The following is a 20,511-nucleotide window of genomic DNA, read 5'->3' as shown; positions in this document are numbered from 1 at the left end:
AACCACTGCGGTTCGTGGGATGCTGTTGTGCTGTTGGAGTGAGAAGGCCAGGATTTTGACCCAGCGATACTGAAGGAACAGCAAAACCTTTCCAAGTCAGGATGGTGAGTGACTTGGAGGGAAACTTGCAGGGGTTGGTTGAAATAACTCCATGGAGGGTGTGATTCTGTCAGCAAGTCCCCCTTCATTTCCACATGGAATGTCCCTGACTCTGGTACAGCCTTATCAGAGTCAATCCCCAGAGGATCAGGATGTCTGACGCTTCATATATATTTCGGTTTTTGTTCTTTTTATTCAATATTTCCACCACCAGGAAAAACAAATGTTGCCAGGAACCAGTAACAAGCAAAGCCCTATAAGGGCAATGTTTACATAAACAAAGTGAAGGGGGACGGTAGGGATCAAATTAAAATAGAGTTGGAGGGGGAAATAAAGCACTCCACCCCCACCCCACAGTGCCCACTTCTCCCTGAAAGCATCGAGAGTGCTGTGGGATAGCCCTTGTTCCCTCTCCGAGGACCCCCAGGCTCAAACACAGTGGAAATGGGGTAGACAATTGGCCAAAATGACCCCCACAATGGCCCAATGCCTGGACCTGTTTATAGCCAGTCTGGCCAGGCCCAGGAACAGATCCATGAGGAAATCCTCTGACCTGCTCGCTCCCCTCTGCACCAGGAATATCAGGAATGTAGGTCCAAAGTGTAACCAAAAGCAGAGCAGAAGGTCCATTTGGTGACAGAAATGGGCGTGCAAACGCCCATACCCAACATAGATATGACCCATGGGCTGGGAATCCGTGAACCATCGCAATCTGCAGTTCCATGGAACTGATGCATGCAACACCCTCCACCCCAGATCCCTGAGGGAAAGAGGGAAGATTCCTGCATAGGCCCTCCTGCTTATATCTGTCAGCCAGGGCTCCTGATTGGAAACAGGTTAACAGCCCCAATCGGGGAACTCATATTCTATGAGGTCTATCTGGCTGACCTCGTTTCAATCACTGCATCCCTCCGCCCTGAATTCCAGGACATAGACTGGTCCTTTCTTTTGTAGATCCTCCTGCTGTGTTTTAGCACCAGGTCAGCCTCTGATACGGGGCGGTGCATGTAAGGCACAGGAGCTGGCCTGTTACACCTGGAGTGTCTCAGAAGGAATTCGTTCTCCTCTTCAGGTGGCAAAGGCATCGAAGCGGCAACATCCACTGTGTCCATCTCAGATTCCGAGGTATCCTCAACGCTTGACAGAAAAGGAGAACCCATAGGTTCCAGGACAGTTGGAAAGGCTGTCGCGGAGCAGGACACATTTTTCTCCCTCACCGTTTCCAAGTTTCCAGCTTTCATATGGTCCACGTGCTTGTTGAGGACCGTCACACCAACCTGAAGTTTACACATCACCAGACCTGACGTTGCGTTGACCATGCCTCATACCTATGTAAGACCATTCTCGTGATTCCTGCACCGAACTTTGTCCCCTGAAGAAACTGCTGAGTGGTGTCTTGTGTCCAGCAATGATGCTCTTGATACCCCCCGCCAGGTCTGGGAAGATCAGATTTAACCTGGTACAGAGTCTTCCCCCCCAGTAGCAACTCTGCTGGAGCTATCTCTGTAGTTGCGTGAGGGCTGGACTGATAATCAAACAGGAACCTGAACAGTTTGGTATCCAGTGAAGCTGTAGACTGTTTTTTAAGCCTGTCTTCAAAGTTTGGACTGCACTTTCTGCCAAACCATTGGATGATGAATGATATGGAGCTGTCCTTATACATCAAATACCATTTGACTTTGGGAAATACCCAAATTCCCTGATGGTAAACAATGGCCCACTATCTGGGACCAACACTGTCTGGGAGTCCACGTATTACAAAAGATGCATGCAGTTTTTCTATCATCATCCTAGTGTTTGATTAATTCGCTCTACGCATGTCCAGCCATTTTGAGCAGTCATCCACAATGATTTAAGAACATTGAGCCAATGAATGGTCAAGTGTAACCAAGCCCAGCGTGTACCTGGCCACTCCCATGAAGTGGGAGAGATGCTGCGGTTAGGTTTTGTCCTTGTTGGCACTCTGGGCACTGCTCCACCAACACAGTTATGTCTGCATCCAGTTCTGGCCATCAGACATAATATCTCGCCAACATCTTCATTTTGGACACCCCTGGATGACCCTGGTGAAGTTTAGCCAGTATCTGGTGATGACCTCTGCTCGGGACAATCATTCCTGCTTTCCATAATTATACACTATCCCCTACTATGATCTGATTTCTTTGGGTCCAAAAAGATTTTAATTCTGGTTGTGACAGCACTTTTCCCAACACCACCAACTGTTTCAATTTTGCCTGGACCAGATGTTTCTGCATCCAAAATCTGATATTGTCAGCTGTGGATGGAAATGGGTCCTGAAAATTTAAAACCATAACAGACTCTTCCGGTGGTGTGTCTACCAGCAGGAGGGGGCTCAGTGCATCGGCATTTGCTGTTTGGTCTCCCAAATGGTGTTCCAACTTGTAATGACATGGAGCTTGGTATTAGAATCCACTGCTGAATTCAGTCTGAAGCTATCAACAACACTGCCTTGTCCTCTTTAATTAGACCTAGCAGGGGTTTGTGGTCTGTTATTGTTATTAATTTGCATCTGGAATGGTATAGGTGGAACCCCCTGACTAACTATGACTGCCTAACCCTCCTTCTCTATCTGGGTGTGTTCACACTCTGCATTAGCCAGAGTCCTGGATGCATACACGATTGGGTGTTCCTCTCCATTAGGTCACCTATGAGCTAATACCACCCCAATGCCGTACAGGGAGGCATCACATATCCATATCAGATCTCACTCGGGATCGTAATGTGCCAACACCTCAGAGGATGACAGTTGTTCCTTCACTTCTCTGAAAGCTTTAGCTTGGCTACGTGACCATTTCTAAGGCTGACCCTTTCCAATAGCAGGTGAAAGGTGCCAGGATGGGGGCCAGGTTATGTCTGAACGTTTGGTAATAATTCACCAATCCAAGGAAAGACCAACGCTCCGGGAGAGATGTGGGAGCTGGGGCACCTTCAATCGTCCTCTCTTTATCTTCCAACGGGTGTAACCCGGTCTTGTCAACTCTGTAGCCCAAGTAGGTCACTTGGGGTGTGGAACACACATTTTCCCCTTCTAAGGCATACACCTACCTGGGAGAAATGTCCAAGGATTAATTCTCTAAGTACTCCTTATTGGTCTTCCCTGTTATTAGCCCATCGTCTAGATAAATGGGGACCTGGGGTAGACCTTGTAAAATGTTCTTCATCGTCCTCTCGAAATACCCCAAATAGAGTCACGTATATCGGTAAAACCCCTTATGGGTATTAAATGTAACCTATTTCTGGGAATCCTGATCTAACCACAGTTGCAAGTAAATGTGGCTCATGTCCAGCTTTGTGATGGACAGCCCCTCCACCAGCTTTGTGTATAAATCCCCTAGGCGAGGGATTGGGTAGATTGAAAAGTGGTTTACTGTTTGTTTAAAATCCCCACAAAGGCAAATGGTTGGCGGAGGGACCCAGGGAGATAGTGAGGAAAGAGATCAATCTGAGATGGGTACAATTGGAAAAAGGAGCGAGTCAGACAGTCAGGGCAGGCAGGGACAAGGGAGGGCTAATAAATTAAACTGCATTTATTTCAATGCAAGGGGCCTAACAGGGAAGGCAGATGAACTCAGGGCATGGTTAGGAACATGGAACTGGGATATCATAGCAATTACAGAAACATGGCTCAGGGATGGGCAGGACTGGCAGCTTAATGTTCCAGGATACAAATGCTACAGGAAGGATAGAAAGGGAGGCAAGAGAGGAGGGGGAGTGGCATTTTTGATAAGGGATAGCATTACAGCTGTGCTGAGGGAGGATATTCCCAGAAATACATCCAGGGAAGTTATTTGGGTGGAACTGAGAAGTAAGAAAGGGATGATCACCTTATTGGGATTGTATTATAGACCCCCTAATAGTCAGAGGGAAATTGAGAAACAAACTTGCCAGGAGATCTCAACTATCTGTAAGAATAATAGGGTGGTTATGGTAGGGGATTTTAACTTTCCAAACATCGACTGGGACTGCCATAGTGTTAAGGGTTTAGATGGAGAGGAATTTGTTAAGTGTGTACAAGACAATTTTCTGATTCAGGATGTGGATGTACCTACTAGAGAAGGTGCAAAACCTGACCAACTCTTGGGAAATAAGGCAGGGCAGGTGACTGAGGTGTCAATGGGGGAGCACTTTGGGGCCAGCGACCATAATTCTATTCGTTTTAAAATAATGATGGAAAAGGATAGACCAGATCTAAAAGTTGAAGTTCTAAATTGGAGAAAGGCCAATTTTGACGGTATTAGGCAAGAACTTTCAAAAGCTGATTGGAGGCAGATGTTCGCAGGTAAAGGGACGGCTGGAAAATGGGAAGCCTTCAGAAATGAGATAACGAGAATCCAGAGAAAGTATATTCCTGTCAGGGTGAAAGGGAAGGCTGGTAGGTATAGGGAATGCTGGATGGCAAGAGAAGTTGAGGGTTTGGTTAAGAAAAAGAAGGAAACATATGTCAGGTACAGACAGGAGAGATCGTGTGAATCCTTAGAAGAGTATAAAGGCAGTAGGAGTATACTTAAGAGGGAAATCAGGAGGGCAAAACGGGGACATGAGATAGCTTTGGCAAATCAGATAAAGGAGAATCCATAGGGATTTTACAAATACATTAGGACAAAAGAGTAACTAGGGAGAGAATAGGGCCCCTCAAAGATCAGCAAGGTGGCCTTTGTGTGCAACCGCAGGAGATGGGGAAGATAGTGAGTGAGTTTTGAGGTGGGGGAAATACCAAACGAGTTTTGCATCCTTGTTTACTGCGGAGAAGGACATGGAAGATATAGAATGCAGAAAAATAGATGGTGACATCTTGAAAAATGTCCAGATTGCAGAGGAGGAAGTGCTGGATGTCTTGAAACACAAAAATTGATAAATCCCCATGACCTGATCAATTATATCCCAGAACTCTGTGGGAAGCTAGGGAAGTGATTGCTGGGCCTCTTGCTGAGATATTTGTATCATTGATAATGACAGGTGAGGTGTCAGAAGACTGGAAGTTGGCTAACGTGGTGCCACTGTTTAAGAAGGGCGGTAAAGACAAGCCAGGGAACTATAGACCAGTGAGCCTGACCTCGTGGTGGGAAAGTTGTTGGAGGGAATCCTGAGGGACAGGATGTACATGTATTTGGAAAGACAAGGACTGATTAGGGATCCATTTCTATCTCGGGCGACCGACTCAACACGGACGTTTACTATAAACCGACTGACTCCCACAGCTACCTAGATTACACCTCCTCCCACCCTGCCCCCTGAAAAAATGCCATCCCATATTCCCAATTCCTTCGCCTTCACCACATCTGCTCCCAGGAGGACCAGTTCCAATACCGTACAAGCCAGATGGCCTCCTCCTTCAAAGACCGCAATTTCCCCGCAGACATGATCGACAATGCCCTCCACCGCATCTCCTCCACTTCCTGCCCCTCCAACCGCCACCAGGACAGAACCCCACTGGTCCTCACCTACCACCCCATCAACCTCCATTTATATCGTATAATCCGTCGTCAATTCCACCACCTCCAAACAGACCCCACCACCAAGGATATATTTCCCTCCCCTCCCCTATCAGCGTTCCGAAAAGACCACTCCCTCCATGACTCCCTCGTCAGGTCCACACCCCCCACCAACCCAACCTCCACTCCCGGCACCTTCCCCTGCAACCGCAAGAAATGCAAAACTTGCGCCCATACCTCCCCCCTTACTTCTCTCCAAGGCCCCAACGGATCCTTCCATATCCGACACAAATTCACTTGCACCTCCACACACATCATTTACTGCATCCGCTGCACCCGATGTGGCCTCCTCTATATTGGGGAGACAGGCCGCCTACTTGCGGAATGTTTCAGAGAACACCTCTGGGACACCCGGACCAACCAACCCAACCACCCCGTGGCTCAACACTTCAACTCCCCCTCCCACTCCACCAAGGACATGCAGGTCCTTGAACTCCTCCATCGCCAGACCATAGCAACGCGACGGTTGGAGGAAGAGCGCCCCATCTTCCGCCTGGGAACCCTCCAACCACAAGGGATGAACTCAGATTTCTCCAGTTTCCTCATTTCCCCTCCCCCCACCTTGTCTCAGTCCCAACCCTCGAACTCAGCACCGCCTTCCTAACCTGCAATCTTCTTCCTGACCTCGCCACCCCCACCCCCTCTCCGGCCTATCACCCTCACCTTGACTCTTTCCACCTATCGCATTCCCAACGCCCCTCTCCCAAGTCCCTCCTCCCTACCTTTTATCTTAGCCTGCTGGACACACTTTCCTCATTCCTGAAGAAGGGCTTATGCCCGAAACGTCGATTCTCCTTCTCCTTGGATGCTGCCTGACCTGCTGCGCTTTTCCAGCAACACATTTTTAAGCTCTGACCTTCAGCATCTGCAGTCCTCACTTTCTCCTACTGATTAGGGATAGTCAACATGGCTTTGTGCATGGGAAATCATGTCTTACGAATTTGATTTTAGTTTTTTTGAAGAAGTAACAAAGAGGATTGATGAGGGCAGAACAGTAGATGTAATCTATCTGGACTTCAGTAAGATGTTCAACAACGTTCCCCATGGGAGACTGATTAGCAAGGTTAGATCTCATGGAATACAGGGAGAACTAGCCATTTGGATACAGAACTGGCTCAAAGGTAGAAGACAGAGGGTGGTGGTGGAGGGTTGTTTTTCAGACTGGAGACCTGTGACCAGTGGAGTGCCACAAGGATTGGTGCTGGGTCCACTGCTTTTCATCATTTATATAAATGATTTGAATGTGATTACAAGAGGTATAGTTAATAAGTTTGCAGATGACACCAAAATTCGAGGTGTAGTGGACAGTGAAGAAGATTACCTCAGATTCTAACGGGGATCTTGATCAGATGGGCCAATGGGCTGAGGAGAGGCAGATGGAGTTTAATTTAAATAAAGCAAATCAGAGCAGGATTTAATGGTAAGGCCCTGGGGAGTGTTGGAGTGCAGGTTCGTTGCTCCTTGAAAGTGGAGTCGCAGGAGAGCTCAATGCTGCAACAAAGAACCAAGCCACAAATTGGAGGAACAACACCCCATCTTCTGCTTGGGCAGCGTACAGTCCGGAGGACTCAACATTGAGTTCCCCAATTTCAAATAACTTCCCTCCCCCTCCCTTCCACCCCTCCCAGCCACCAACCCCTCCCTTCCACCCCTCCCTCCCCTTGACCAACCAGGTCATACCCTCTACCTGTCTTCACCTATCCCCACTTCAGCTCCCTGCCCCTGCCACCTCCTTTATCTGCAGCTCCCCCCACACCCATCCCCAGTCCTGAAGAAGGGTTATACCCGACACGTCAACTTCTCCAGCTCCTGTTGCTGCCTGGCTTGCTGTGTTCACCCAGCCTCCTGCCTGTCTGCTTTGGATTCCAGCATCTGCAGGTTTTTGTCCTGGATGGTGTTGAGCTACTTAATACCATAAAAACCTGGGGAAACTCCATCAACCTCTGTGCGAGCTCTCTGTGCTAACGGCCTTCACTCTCATCTGCTTCTCGAGCTTCAGTGAGCGAGGTCTGACCACTCTCACTTCTTTTAAATTATCCTTGTTCACAAATTGAGTTTCAGCCTGACACCTGCTGGAGGAGTTACAGAGACCTCGGATAGTGGACTTTGTTCAGCTATTGCCCTGATCATGACACACAATGAAGATATATCCCAAATCTTCTCCGACAGCTTTCCATTCCTTTAGCATCAACTGGACTTCCTGTGATCACAGGTGAAGCTACAACGTTCAACTCTGGCCAAATCATTCCTCGGGGTAAATCAACTCCACCCACAGATAAGTTCCTAACTGTCCTGATTGCCACTAGACAAGTCCCACTCCAACAGGACTTTGTTTAATGGATCAGGGACATACTCTCCACCTGTCCAATTTACCAACACTTGGATTTCATTGAATGCACCGGAGGGAAATCTAAATCCTTCTCCAACAGAAGATTTTGAGTAGCTCTTGTCCCTCTTAGTATGGTGATGGTCTTGGCTGCATCATTTGAAGAAAAAGGGCTATTTGACAAAGAGGTAAAACTCTTCCCATCTCTCAGTTGCCCTCTGTATTTCTTCCACACTCACTACCTCTGGACTCTTCATTGTAGTTAAAACTACAATCAGATCCTTGACCTTTGCCTTTTGAGTTTCCTTTTCAGAAACATTTTTACAAACTCCAATAAGTCTCATGTGTGTCCCTTGCAAACTCCAGCATTCTGAACGAATGTGTCCCACCTCGTTACCATGAAAACAGCTTGGCTTTAGATTTTCATCTCCACCCTCAGTACTTTCCTTTATGATCTGATGAGGAGACCATGGGCCATTACCAGATTCTATTCCTTACCCTGGCTACTCATCTTCCATTCATGCCCCCATTTCTTATCCTTTTCACATTTATGAGGGTGATTGAAGAAAGGTTTTAGTTTTCGGATTAACTCACAATCTTCAGCCATTGCTGTTGCCTCTCTGGCTTTTGCAACCTTTTGGTCCTCAACATGGGCTCTCATTATGGAAGGTAATGTCTTTTTAAATGTCTCAAAGAGGTTAATCTCTCTACGGAATTCATATGTGGTTTCAGCTTCCAGTGCTTGTATCCACCTGTAACAATTACTTTACTTAACCCTTTCAAATTCATTAACAGTCTCAGATGTTTCCTCAAATCTGGAACCTTTGCCCACATGCCTCAGGCGTGAGCTCACATTTAGCCAATACAGTTTTGTTTTACTGTGTCATAATTCCGAGAAACCTTCCCTTACAGTGAGGCTGTCAACTTGTTCTGCACAAGCAGTGTCTGATAGTCTTTTGCCCAATTCATTTGTCTAGCTATTTTCTCAAATGAGATGAAAAATACCTCACATCATTTTACTCCAAACATGGTAGGGCCTGTACAAACTTGAACACTTCTGTACTGAACTTCAAATTATGACTCAGATTCACCCCACCAGGACCTGCCTCAGCATCAGCATCTGACATCTCCTGTTTCAACTACGTAATTTTTAACATATATTCATGTTCCTTCACTTCTTCCTGTCTACAATTCTCATTTTAGTTTTCTCATTTCCATTTCCTGTCCTTCATATCCTTATCCCTTTCTTTAATTTTCTCTGCCATCTCTAATTTCTTTGTTTTTCCTCATTCTCAAGCTGCTTTAATCATAACTGAATGTCACCTGATTGCAATGTTTCACTTATCCAGAGTACCTGGGCTCTCTTCTATTTCCACTAAACCCAAGTGCTGTGCTTGTACCTCAAGTATATCTGCCTTCTTATTTCTGTCAGGAAATGTTATCTCCAGTTTACTTGCCACTTCAATTTACCTGGGCTTTGAAAGTTCCTTTAAGACTGTCAGGGACAAACCTGCAACCTGCAGAAGATCGGTTTCTGTTTCCAGTGCCAGGTCTGGTGTCTGCCTTCATGCCATTATTTACTATTGTCAAACCCAAATCCTTGTAGCTGTCGATTCTAGGTTACTCCTGCAAAAGCCCCGAAACGATGTCACGGCTCACTGTGGTAGGACCCTGGAAATCAAGCCCCACTCTTCCCCAACCATCATAAAACTTACAATAATGCTGAATCCTCCAATTTCCCAGGCTGTTTAGGTATTCATCAAAGTACAGACCCAGTACATACCAATGATTACTATTTACTACAAATTCATGTTAGCAACAGGTAACAATTCTGAACAATGAACATACAACTCTTCCATTAACCCTTTAATCCTCTTATACAGCACTCTCTACACATAAGAGCTGAGAGCAGGAGTCGGCTGTCTGGCCCTTTGAGCTTGCTCTGCTATTCAATAAGATCATGATCTTCTCGTGGACTCAGATCCACTTACCCGCACTCTCACCGTATCCCTTAATTCCTTTATTGTTCAAAAAAATCTATCTTAGCTTGAAAAAGATTTACTGAACTAGCGTCAACTCCTTCACTGGGCAAGGAACTCCACAGATTCACAACCCTGTGGGTGAAGAGATTCCTTCTCAATTCAGTCCTAAATATGCTCCGTCTAATCTTGAAGATATGCCTCTTTGTCCTAGTTTCACCTGCCATTGGAAACATCCTCTCTTCTTCCATCTTATCTATTCCTTTCATAATATCTTCTAGAAGACCCCCCTCATTCTTCTGAATTCCAATGAATATAGTCCCAGTCTACTCAGTCTCTCCTCATAAGCCAACTCCCTCAACTCCAGAATCAACCTCCTCTGCACTCCCTCCAGTGTCAGTACATCCTTTGTCAAGTAAGGAGACCAAAACTGCATATAGTACTCCAGGTGTGGCTTCACCAGCGCCCAGTACAGCCACACCATAACCTCCCTGCTTTTAAACTCAATCCTTTTAGCAATGAAGGACAATATTCTATCTGCCTTCCTAATTACCTGCTGCAACTGCAGACCAACCTTCTGTGATTCATGCACAAGGACACCCAGGTCCCTTTCCTGCTCCTCGGATGGTGCGCTTTTCCAGCGCCACACTCTCAACCCAGGTCCCTCTGTATAGCAGCATACTGCAACTTTTTAAGCATTCAAGTATGGTTCTTTTTACTGTTACTCCTACTGACAGATAAATAACACATCGGTGTTATGGCTGAGGGAAAGACTGGGAAGGCACTTCACTGGTTCATCTCACAAGGTTTACTGAGACAATTCCTTTGGCTTTGTCAGGACAAGCTGTTAGTCGGAGAGTGTGGGCGTGACGTACACACTCCGGGCTCTGGGTTGGAAAGTGTCCGGGTTATGTAAAAAATAGCCTCATACAACAGCTCCTCTCCACAAACCTAGCGACTCTCAGCAACACCAAGTCACAGGATCCCAACAGCCTGTGGTCCGCCCTCAAGGCTGCCATCATCAATGCCTGCAAAAACTCGGTCAGTTACTCAACCAAGACTGGTTTTATGGGAATGATCAGGAGATCCAAGATCTGATAAACCGGAAGTACGCGGCATTTCTGAGTCTCTCACAGCAACTGCATTCGGGAAAGAAAAGGCAGACCCACAGGTGACTGAAGGCAGAGGACCAACAACACGGTGGTTGTTATGGGGGACTTCAACTTTCCTGATATTGATTGGGAAAGCTATAGCTCGAATTCGTTAGATGGGTCGGTGTTTGTCCAATGTGTGCAGGAGGGTTTCCTGACACAATATGTAGATAGGCCAACAAGAGGTGAGGCCATACTGGATTTGGTTCTGGGTAACGAACCAGGCCAGGTGTTAGAATTAGAGGTAGGTGAGCACTTTGGGGACAGTGACCACAATTCGGTGACTTATACTCTAGTGATGGAGAGGGATAAGTGTGCACTACAGGGCAAGAGTTATAGCTGGGGGCAGGGAAGTTATGATGCGGTGAGGCACGACCTAGGATGTGTGGCTTGGAAAAGTAAGCTTCAAGGCAAGGGCGTAATTGATATGTGGAGCTTGTTCAAGGAGCAACTATTGAGTGTCCTTGATAAGTATGTGCCCGTCAGGCAGGGAGGAAAGGGTCGTGTGAGGGAGCCGCGGTTTAATAAGGAATTGGAATCCCTTGTTAAATGGAAGAGGGCGACCTATGTAAAGATGAGGCGTGAAGGTTCAATTGGGGCGATTGAGAGTTATAAGGTAACCAGGAAGGATCTGAAGAGAGAGCTAAGAGCAGCAAGGAGGGGACATGAAAAGCCCTTAGTTGGTAGGATTAGGGAAAACCCTAAGGCTTTCTATAGGTATGTCAGGAATAAAAGAATGACTAGGGTAGGAATAGGTCCAGTCAAGGATAGTAGTGGGAAGTTGCGTGTGGAGGCTGAAGAGATTGGGGAGACACTGAATGAATACTTTTCGTCAGTATTCACTCAGGAACAGGACATGGTTGCCGATGTGAATATTGAGTCACAATTAATTAGAATGGATGGCTTTGAGGTATGTAGAGAAGAGGTGTTGGAAATCCTGGAAAAGGTGAAAATAGATAAGTCCCCTGGGCCTGATGGCATTTATCCTAGGATTCTCTGGGAAGCAAGGGAGGAGATTGCAGAGCCATTGGCCTTGATTTTTATGTCCTTGTTGTCTACAGGAGTAGTGCCAGAAGACTGGAGGATAGCAAATGTGGTTCCCTTGTTCAAGAAGGGGAGTAGGGATAACCCTAGTAACTATAGGCCGGTGAGTCTCACTTCTGTTGTGGGCAAAGTCTTAGAGAGAATTGTAAGGGATAGGATTTATGCACATCTGGATAGGAATAATGTGATCAAGGATAGTCAGCATGGTTTTGTGAAGGGCAGGTCGTGCCTCACAAACCTTATTGAATTCTTTGAGAAGGTGACTAAGGAGGTAGACGAGGGTAAAGCGGTAGATGTGGTGTATATGGATTTTAGTAAGGCGTTTGATTAGGTTCCCCATGGTAGGCTACTGCACAAAATACGGAGGTATGGCATTGAGGGTGAGTTGGAGGTTTGGATTAGGAGTTGGCTGGCTGGAAGAAGACAGAGGGTAGTAGTTGATGGTAAAGGTTCATCTTGGAGTGCAGTTACCAGCGGTGTTCCGCAAGGATCTGTTTTGGGACCATTGCTGTTTGTCATTTTTATAAATGACCTGGAGGAGGGGCTAGAAGATTGGGTGAGCAAGTTTGCGGATGATACGAAAGTCGGAGGAGTTGTTGACAGTGAGGAAGGGTGTGGCAGATTACAGTGGGATATAGATAAGTTGCAGAACTGGGCAGACAGGTGGCAAATGGAGTTCAATGTAGGTAAGTGTGAGGTGATTCACTTTGGTAAGAGTAACAAAAAGATGGGGTACTGGGCTAACGGTCGGATACTTGGTAGTGTGGATGAGCAGAGGGATCTTGGTGTCCATGTACACAGATCTCTGAAAGTTGCCACCCAGGTAAATAGTGCGGTGAAGAAGGCATATGGCGTACTGGCTTTTATTGGTAGAGGAATTGAGTTCCGGAGTCCCGAGGTCATCTTGCAGTTGTATAAGACTCTGGTGCGGCCGCATCTGGAGTATTGTGTGCAGTTTTGGTCACCATGCTATAGGAAGGATGTGGAGGCACTGGAACGGGTGCAGAGGAGGTTTACCAGGATGTTGCCTGGTATGGTAGGAAGATCGTATGAGGAAAGGCTGAGGCACTTGGGGCTGTTTTCATTGGAGAAAAGAAGGTTTAGGGGTGACTTGATAGAGGTGTACATGATTAGGGGTTTAGATAGGGTTAACCATGAGAACCTTTTTCCACGTATGGAGTCAGCTATTACGAGGGGGCATAGCTTTAAATTAAGGGGGGGTAGGTATAGGACAGATGTTAGGGGTAGATTCTTTACTCAGCGAGTCGTCAGTTCATGGAATGCCCTGCCAATAGCAGTGGTGGACTCTCCCCTCATTATGGGCATTTAAACGGGCATTGGCTAGGCATATGGAGGATAGTGGGTTAGTATAGGTTAGGTGGGCGTGGATCGGCGCAACATCGAGGGCCAAAGGGCCTGTACTGCACTGTATCTTTGTATGTTTAACGAACCTGTGACAGGTGGTGGGTGGGGAAAGCACGGGAGGCCTAACGAATGGCTGACAGCCATAGTGTGCAGGGTTTCTTCTGGGCTGTCAAGACCACCTACAGACCAAACTCCCAAGGCCCCACCCCAATGCTGCCAAGGATTGAGTGACTCCTATCAAAGAGAAGCCATTAAAAAATGCTGGGGAAGCACTTCAGTGGCCTCCTGAACCAGGGCTGTGCTGTCGATCCAAGTGTCCTTAGCCATATCCCACAGCATAGTACATGCCATGAGCTCAGCAACACCCTAACCCTGTGTGAGGTAGAGAAGACCTTCCGCCAGCTCAAGAACAATAAAGTTACTGGAGCAGACGGTATCCTCATTGAGGCACCAAAGTGCGGAGGCACAGAGCTCCCTGTGCAGCGACATGCCCTTGTCTTCCTTATCTGGAAGGAGAAGAGCATCCTGGGAGAGCTTTGAGATGTCACCATCGTGTGTATTTTCAAACCAAGGAACGTGTCTGACTGTGGTAACTACAGTGGAATCTCCCTGCTATCGACCATCGGAAAAGTCAATACCAAAGTCCTCCTCAACCATCTCCTCTCTGTGGCTGAGGAACTCCTTCCAGAATCGCAGTGTGGTTTCCAGCCAAAGAGGCATAGAGCGGACATGATCGTCACCATGTGACAGCTGCAGGAGAAATGCAGAGAACAGAACCTCCCCCTGTACGTGGCCGCCTTGGATCTTACAAAGGCCTTTGACACCGTCACCCAGGAAACATTTTGGAGTGTCCTTCACCTGCTCCATGATGACATGGAAGTTGTGGTAATGACAAATGTCCCATTGACCCATTCCTCACTGGGGCGGGTGTCAAGCAGGGCTGTCTCATTGCCTCAACACTGTTCCCTATCTACCTCACGGGAATGCTTCACCTCAGCACTGACAAGCTCCCCACTGGAGTGGGGCTAACCTCCAAAACCAGCAGGAAATTATTCAACCTCTCCCGCATTCAAGCCCAAAACCAAAGTCACCCCAACCAGTGTCTTTGACTCGGAGTACCCAGATGATGCTTGTGTATGTGCAATCTCTGAGGATGTATTCCACTCCATCAGCAATTTTACAGATGCATATCAGAGCATGAGTCTAACCTTGAACATCCGCGAGATGGAAGTCTTCCACCGATACCAACCAACCCGGACCAACCAACCCAACCACCCTGTGGCTCAACACTTCAACTCCCCCTCCCACTCCACCAAGGATATGCAGGTCTTTGGACTCCTCCATCGCCAGACCACAACAACACGACGGTTGGAGGAAGAGCGCCTCATCTTCCGCCTAGGAACCCTCCAACCACAAGGGATGAACTCGGATTTCACCAGTTTCCTCATTTCCCCTCCCCCCACCTTGTCTCGGTCAAATCCATCGAACTCAGCACTGCCTTCCTAACCTGCAATCTTCTTCCTGACCTCTCCGCCCCCACCCCAGTCTGACCTATCACCCTCACCTTGACCTCTTTCCACCTATCACATTTCCGACGCCCCTCCCCCAAGTCCCTCCTCCCTACCTTTTATCTTAGCCTGCTGGACCAACTTTCCTCATTCCTGAAGAAGGGCTTATGCCCGAAACGTGGATTCTCCTGTTCCCTGGATGCTGCCTGACCTGCTGCGCTTTTCCAGCAACACATTTTCAGCTCTGATCTCCAGCATCTGCAGACCTCACTTTCTCCTCAAAGATTTCCACCGATATGGCCCGACAATGCAGAGTGAACCCCAGATCATCAAGGTCCGTGGGGAGCCCTAAGAGACTGTTGACTACTTCCAATGCCTCAGAAGTGTCTTTTCATTGAAAGCAGCAATTGATGAAGAGATCCAGCACTGCTTCCAGTGTGCTAGCAAAGTCTTTGGCCACCCGAGGGAAAGAGTGTTTGAGGACAACAACATCAGATGTGACACCAAGCTGATGGTTTACAGAGCTGTGATGGTTCTCGCCATCCTATATGGCTGTGAGATGTGGACTGTCTACAGCAGGGACTCAAGGTGATTACATTACAGTGTGGAAACAGGCCCTTCGGCCCAACAAGTCCACACCGACCCGCCGAAGCGCAACCCATCCATACCCCTACATTTACCCCTTACCTAACACTACGGGCAATTTAGCATGGCCAATTCACCTGACCCTGCACATCTTTGGACTATGGAGGAAACCGGAGCACCCGGAGGAAACCCACGCAGACACGGGGAGAACGTGCAAACTCCACACAGTCAGTCGCCTGAGGCGGGAATTGAACCCGGGTCTCTGGCGCTGTGAGGCAGCAGTGCTAACCACTGTGCCACCGTGCCGCCCACAAAGAGTACTCCCACCAATGCTGTCTGTGCAAGATCCTGTGACTCCACTGGGAAGACAGGTGCACTAACACCAGCATCCTCGACCAAGCCAACATCCCCAGCATCGAGACACTGACACCCCCTCCTGCCACCGCCTGCCATTGGCTGCGAGGGGCTGGGCATGTTTTCCCCATGACCAACATGAGACTCCCCGAGCAGGTGCTCTCCTCCCAGCACCGAAACGGCAGGTAAGCCCCGGGGGGACACAGGAAGTGCTTCAGGGATACCCTTGAGGCCTCACTGGTAAAGTGTGGCATTCCCATCAACACCTGGGAATCACTGACCAAGACTGCCCAAAATGGAGGAGGATTATCTGGGAAGGCATGGAGTGCCTCGAGACTTGGCGTTGGGAAAAATTGGGAGCCAGGTGAAAACCGGGAAAGGAGTGTTCTGCCAGACCAACACCACACCCAGCCGTTCCCATGATCAGCACCTTCTGCCCCAAGTGTAAACGGAGCCTGTGGTGGCCCCATTGCTCTGTACAGGCACTGACAGACTCTCCCTGAGAGTGCACCAGAGTCATCCTCATCTGTGAGGGACTGCCAGTGAATGACGACGCTCTGAGTCTGTGTGGGTGTGTCTGGGTGGGGGTGGATGTGTGTCACGGGGTGTGTGTCAGGGGGGCGGGGTGTCTATTGAAAGGGAAATGGATGATTTGGTTCAGCTCTGTGATCTCAGGGATTACAGAGTCTGTGTTGGGGGGGTGGGGGGGGTGGAGTTTTGGAGGTGGGAGGTGGATTGTGGTGGAGGGAGGAGAGGAGCTTGGATACAGCAGGAGGGGTTGATGGACGGTAACGGCTCCTTGAGCTGGGTGAGATATACTGGAGGTGTCCTTAGGACCTTGTCCTGGAAGTGAAAGCCAAACATGAAAGTGTGGACTGAAATGTGGAGGATACGGATTTCCTGGGATCACAGGCTTTGATTACGCCATTAGAGACAAAAAACCCTGAAGATACTAGAATCCAAAGTAGACAGACAGGAGGCTGGAAGAACACAGCAAGGCAGGCAGCATCAGGAGGGAGAGGGAACACAGCAAGGCAGGCAGCATCAGGAGGTGGAGGGAACACAGCAAGGCAGGCAGCATCAGGAGGGAGAGGGACACAGCAAGGCAGGCAGTATCAGGAGGGAGAGGAACACAGCAAGGCAGGCAGCATCAGGAGGGAGAGGGACACAGCAAGGCAGGCAGCGTCAGGAGGGAGAGGAACACAGCAAGGCAGGCAGCATCAGGAGGGAGAGGGACACAGCAAGACAGGCAGCATCAGGAGGGTTAGGGACACAGCAAGGCAGGCAGCATCAGGAGGGAGTGGGACACAGCAAGGCAGGCAGTATCAGAGGGAGAGGAACACAGCAAGGCAGGCAGCATCAGGAGGGAGAGGGACACAGTAAGGCAGGCAGCATCAGGAGGGAGAGGAACACAGCAAGGCAGGCAGCGTCAGGAGGGAGAGGAACACAGCAAGGCAGGCAGCATCAGGAGGGAGAGGGACACAGCAAGACAGGCAGCATCAGGAGGGAGAGGAACACAGCAAGGCAGGCAGCATCAGGAGGGTTAGGGACACAGCAAGGCAGGCAGCATCAGGAGGGAGTGGGACACAGCAAGGCAGGCAGTATCAGAGGGAGAGGAACACAGCAAGGCAGGCAGCATCAGGAGGGAGAGGGACACAGTAAGGCAGGCAGCATCAGGAGGGAGAGGAACACAGCAAGGCAGGCAGCGTCAGGAGGGAGAGGAACACAGCAAGGCAGGCAGCATCAGGAGGGAGAGGGACACAGCAAGACAGGCAGCATCAGGAGGGAGAGGAACACAGCAAGGCAGGCAGCATCAGGAGGGAGAGGGACACAGCAAGACAGGCAGCATCAGGAGCTGGAGAAGTCAACGTTTCGGGTATATACACCCTTCTTCAGGACTGGGGGTGGGTGTGGGGGGAGCAGGGTGGTCATGGTGTTGTGGCAGTGATAACAAGACTCACTGAGTGCACCCCTGAGGGAGGCAGAGAACATCTTCAAAGTGAGCATCCTTTGAAGAGATGACCCCATGGCTGGTTCAGAATGTGAATATCAAGCTGCTGTCAGTGAGGATAACCATCAGACAATCCCACTTCCTTCCCTCAGCCTTCACGGACAGAAATCTGCCATCCTCATCCTAGTCTGGCCTCCATGTGACTCCAGATCCAAAGTAATGTGGCTGACCATGTCTGTTGCTGAGTTACATGAGACTGGGCAGCCCCTAACCCAATGGAGAATGGGGAGAGGGGGGTGCAAGGTGAGACTGTTCTGAGCACAGCCTCTGGGACAGAGGCCAGCGACTGACTCTGGGCCATGGGAATCCCAGCTCTGACCTGTTTCCACGGTGACCGTGGCTTTTGATTGTTACTGTGAATGAAACCTTAGTAACAGTCTACAGCCATGGTCGCTGGGGCAGGGAGTCACATAGAAGCCAGCAGATAATATAGGACTGCTCACTCGTGGGTTAACAATCACATTATAAAGACATTGGATTGATGGGGAATTTGGAGGATGATAGTATCAGGTGAAGGGGCAGAATGGCATCTAACAGTTGATTTACATAGTCCATCTGCAGTCTCTGTTCAGCTCTAGTACAGTCAGCTCCATCTCCTACAGCCACATGACAGGAGAGAGGGTACATGGTGAGGGTCAGGGAATGCGGGAGTGAGACAAAGGAGTGAGGAAAAGTGAGGCAGGTCTGTGTGAGGGTAGGTTAGGGATGGTGATAAAGTGTGAGCTGGTGAGGGGGAGGAGAGGGTGAGGGGGAGGAGAGGGGTGAGGGAGAGGAGAGGGGTGAGGGAGAGGTGAGGGGTGAGGGAGAGGCGAGGGGTGAGGGGAAGGAGAGGGGTGAGGGGGAGGAGAGGGGTGAGGGGGAGGAGAGGGGTGAGGGAGAGGAGAGGGATGAGGGAGAGGAGAGGGGTGAGAGGGAGGAGAGGGGGTGACAGAGTGATTTGCAGTCAGGTCTCCAGGTGTGAATAGCCCCAGTTCACTCCAGTAGCTGTAGGAAACAAATTCCTCTTATCATGACAGTCCAACCAAACCCAGAATGGAACTCAGGAAGAAGAGGAACTCCTGATAGAGTGACCAGTCAGAGGCAGTGTCCACTCTCAGGGAGAGACCAGTCAGAGGCAGTGTCCACTCTCAGGGAGTGACCAGACAGGACCAGTCAGAGGCAGTGTCCACTCTCAGGGAGTGACCAGTCAGAGGCAGTGTCCACTCTCAGGGAGTGACCAGTCAGGACCAGTCAGAGGCAGTGTCCACTCTCAGGGAGTGACCAGTCAGGAGCAGTCAGAGGCAGTGTCCACTCTCAGGGAGTGACCAGTCAGGAGCAGTCAGAGGCAGTGTCCACTCTCAGGGAGTGACCAGACAGGACCAGTCAGAGGCAGTGTCCACTCTCAGGGAGTGACCAGTCAGGACCAGTCAGAGGCAGTGTCCACTCTCAGGGAGTGACCAGTCAGGACCAGTCAGAGGCAGTGTCCACTCTCAGGGAGTGACCAGTCAGGACCAGTCAGAGGCAGTGTCCACTCTCAGGGAGTGACCAGTCAGGACCAGTCAGAGGCAGTGTCCACTCTCAGGGAGTGACCAGTCAGGACCAGTCAGAGGCAGTGTCCACTCTCAGGGAGTGACCAGACAGGACCAGTCAGAGGCAGTGTCCACTCTCAGGGAGTGACCAGTCAGGAGCAGTCAGAGGCAGTGTCCACTCTCAGGGAGTGACCAGTCAGGACCAGTCAGAGGCAGTGTCCACTCTCAGGGAGTGACCAGTCAGGAGCAGTCAGAGGCAGTGTCCACTCTCAGGGAGTGACCAGTCAGGATCAGTCAGAGGCAGTGTCCACTCTCAGGGAGTGACCAGTCAGGACCAGTCAGAGGCAGTGTCCACTCTCAGGGAGTGACCAGTCAGGAGCAGTCAGAGGCAGTGTCCACTCTCAGGGAGTGACCAGTCAGGAGCAGTCAGAGGCAGTGTCCACTCTCAGGGAGTGACCAGTCAGGAGCAGTCAGAGGCAGTGTCCACTCTCAGGGAGTGACCAGTCAGGAGCAGTCAGAGGCAGTGTCCACTCTCAGGGAGTGACCAGTCAGGATCAGTCAGAGACAGTGTCCACTCTGGAATCTAGCCGGCTGTGAGGGGGGAACCCAGTGGTTAGTAGCTCCTGCCCTGGATCATTTTGTGAAGTCTGATCCTCACACCTAAAGTCTAGCATCAGCAGGACTGTCGTTCACATAGAAATGGCGAGTGCTGAAAATACTCAAACACCGAGTGCAGCGGTCAGGGACACATATCCATTGTCAGAAAAACACTGCCCTCACTACCCAGATCCAAAACCCAATGGGGACCTGTCATAAAGCAATGAAAGCAAACAGGACATCTACTCAATCCTCAAACACCAACGAAGAGAGTCACATTGACTCTCCCTCACTACCACACTCCCCCCTCCAAGAGATGTTCCCTGTCACTGGGATACAGTTCCTGAAGGGGCTGTCTCTAATTGGGATACAGTTCCTGAAGGGGCTGACTCTCACTGGGATACAGTTCCTGAAGGGGCTGTCTCTAATTGGGATAGAGTTCCTGAAGGGGCTGTCTCTCACTGGGATACA

The 20,511-nt window shown here is 49.4% G+C and overlaps 1 long non-coding RNA gene across 2 annotated transcripts in view; it reads right to left on the bottom strand.

The window, feature by feature from the left end:
• Nucleotides 1–3,025: 3,025 nt before the first annotated feature.
• LOC148141840 (uncharacterized) overlaps nt 3,026–20,511 on the bottom strand; it is a 39,980-nt gene continuing 22,494 nt past the window's right edge. The window contains exon 3 of one of the 2 annotated variants that reach the window (XR_015752311.1): nt 3,026–3,161. This is a non-coding gene — a long non-coding RNA (uncharacterized LOC148141840). Of the gene's footprint in view, nt 3,166–20,511 lie in introns of both variants that reach the window. The other variant, XR_015752312.1, reaches the window with a different exon arrangement.

This window comes from Chiloscyllium plagiosum, unplaced genomic scaffold (genome assembly GCF_037043375.1).
Source record: "Chiloscyllium plagiosum isolate Xiang-an unplaced genomic scaffold, Cpla_swu_hap1 HiC_scaffold_31, whole genome shotgun sequence".
NCBI classification, from domain to species: Eukaryota; Metazoa; Chordata; class Chondrichthyes; order Orectolobiformes; family Hemiscylliidae; genus Chiloscyllium; species Chiloscyllium plagiosum.
Note: the sequence above shows the minus strand (reverse complement) of the source record. Positions and strands in the feature narration are given on the sequence as shown.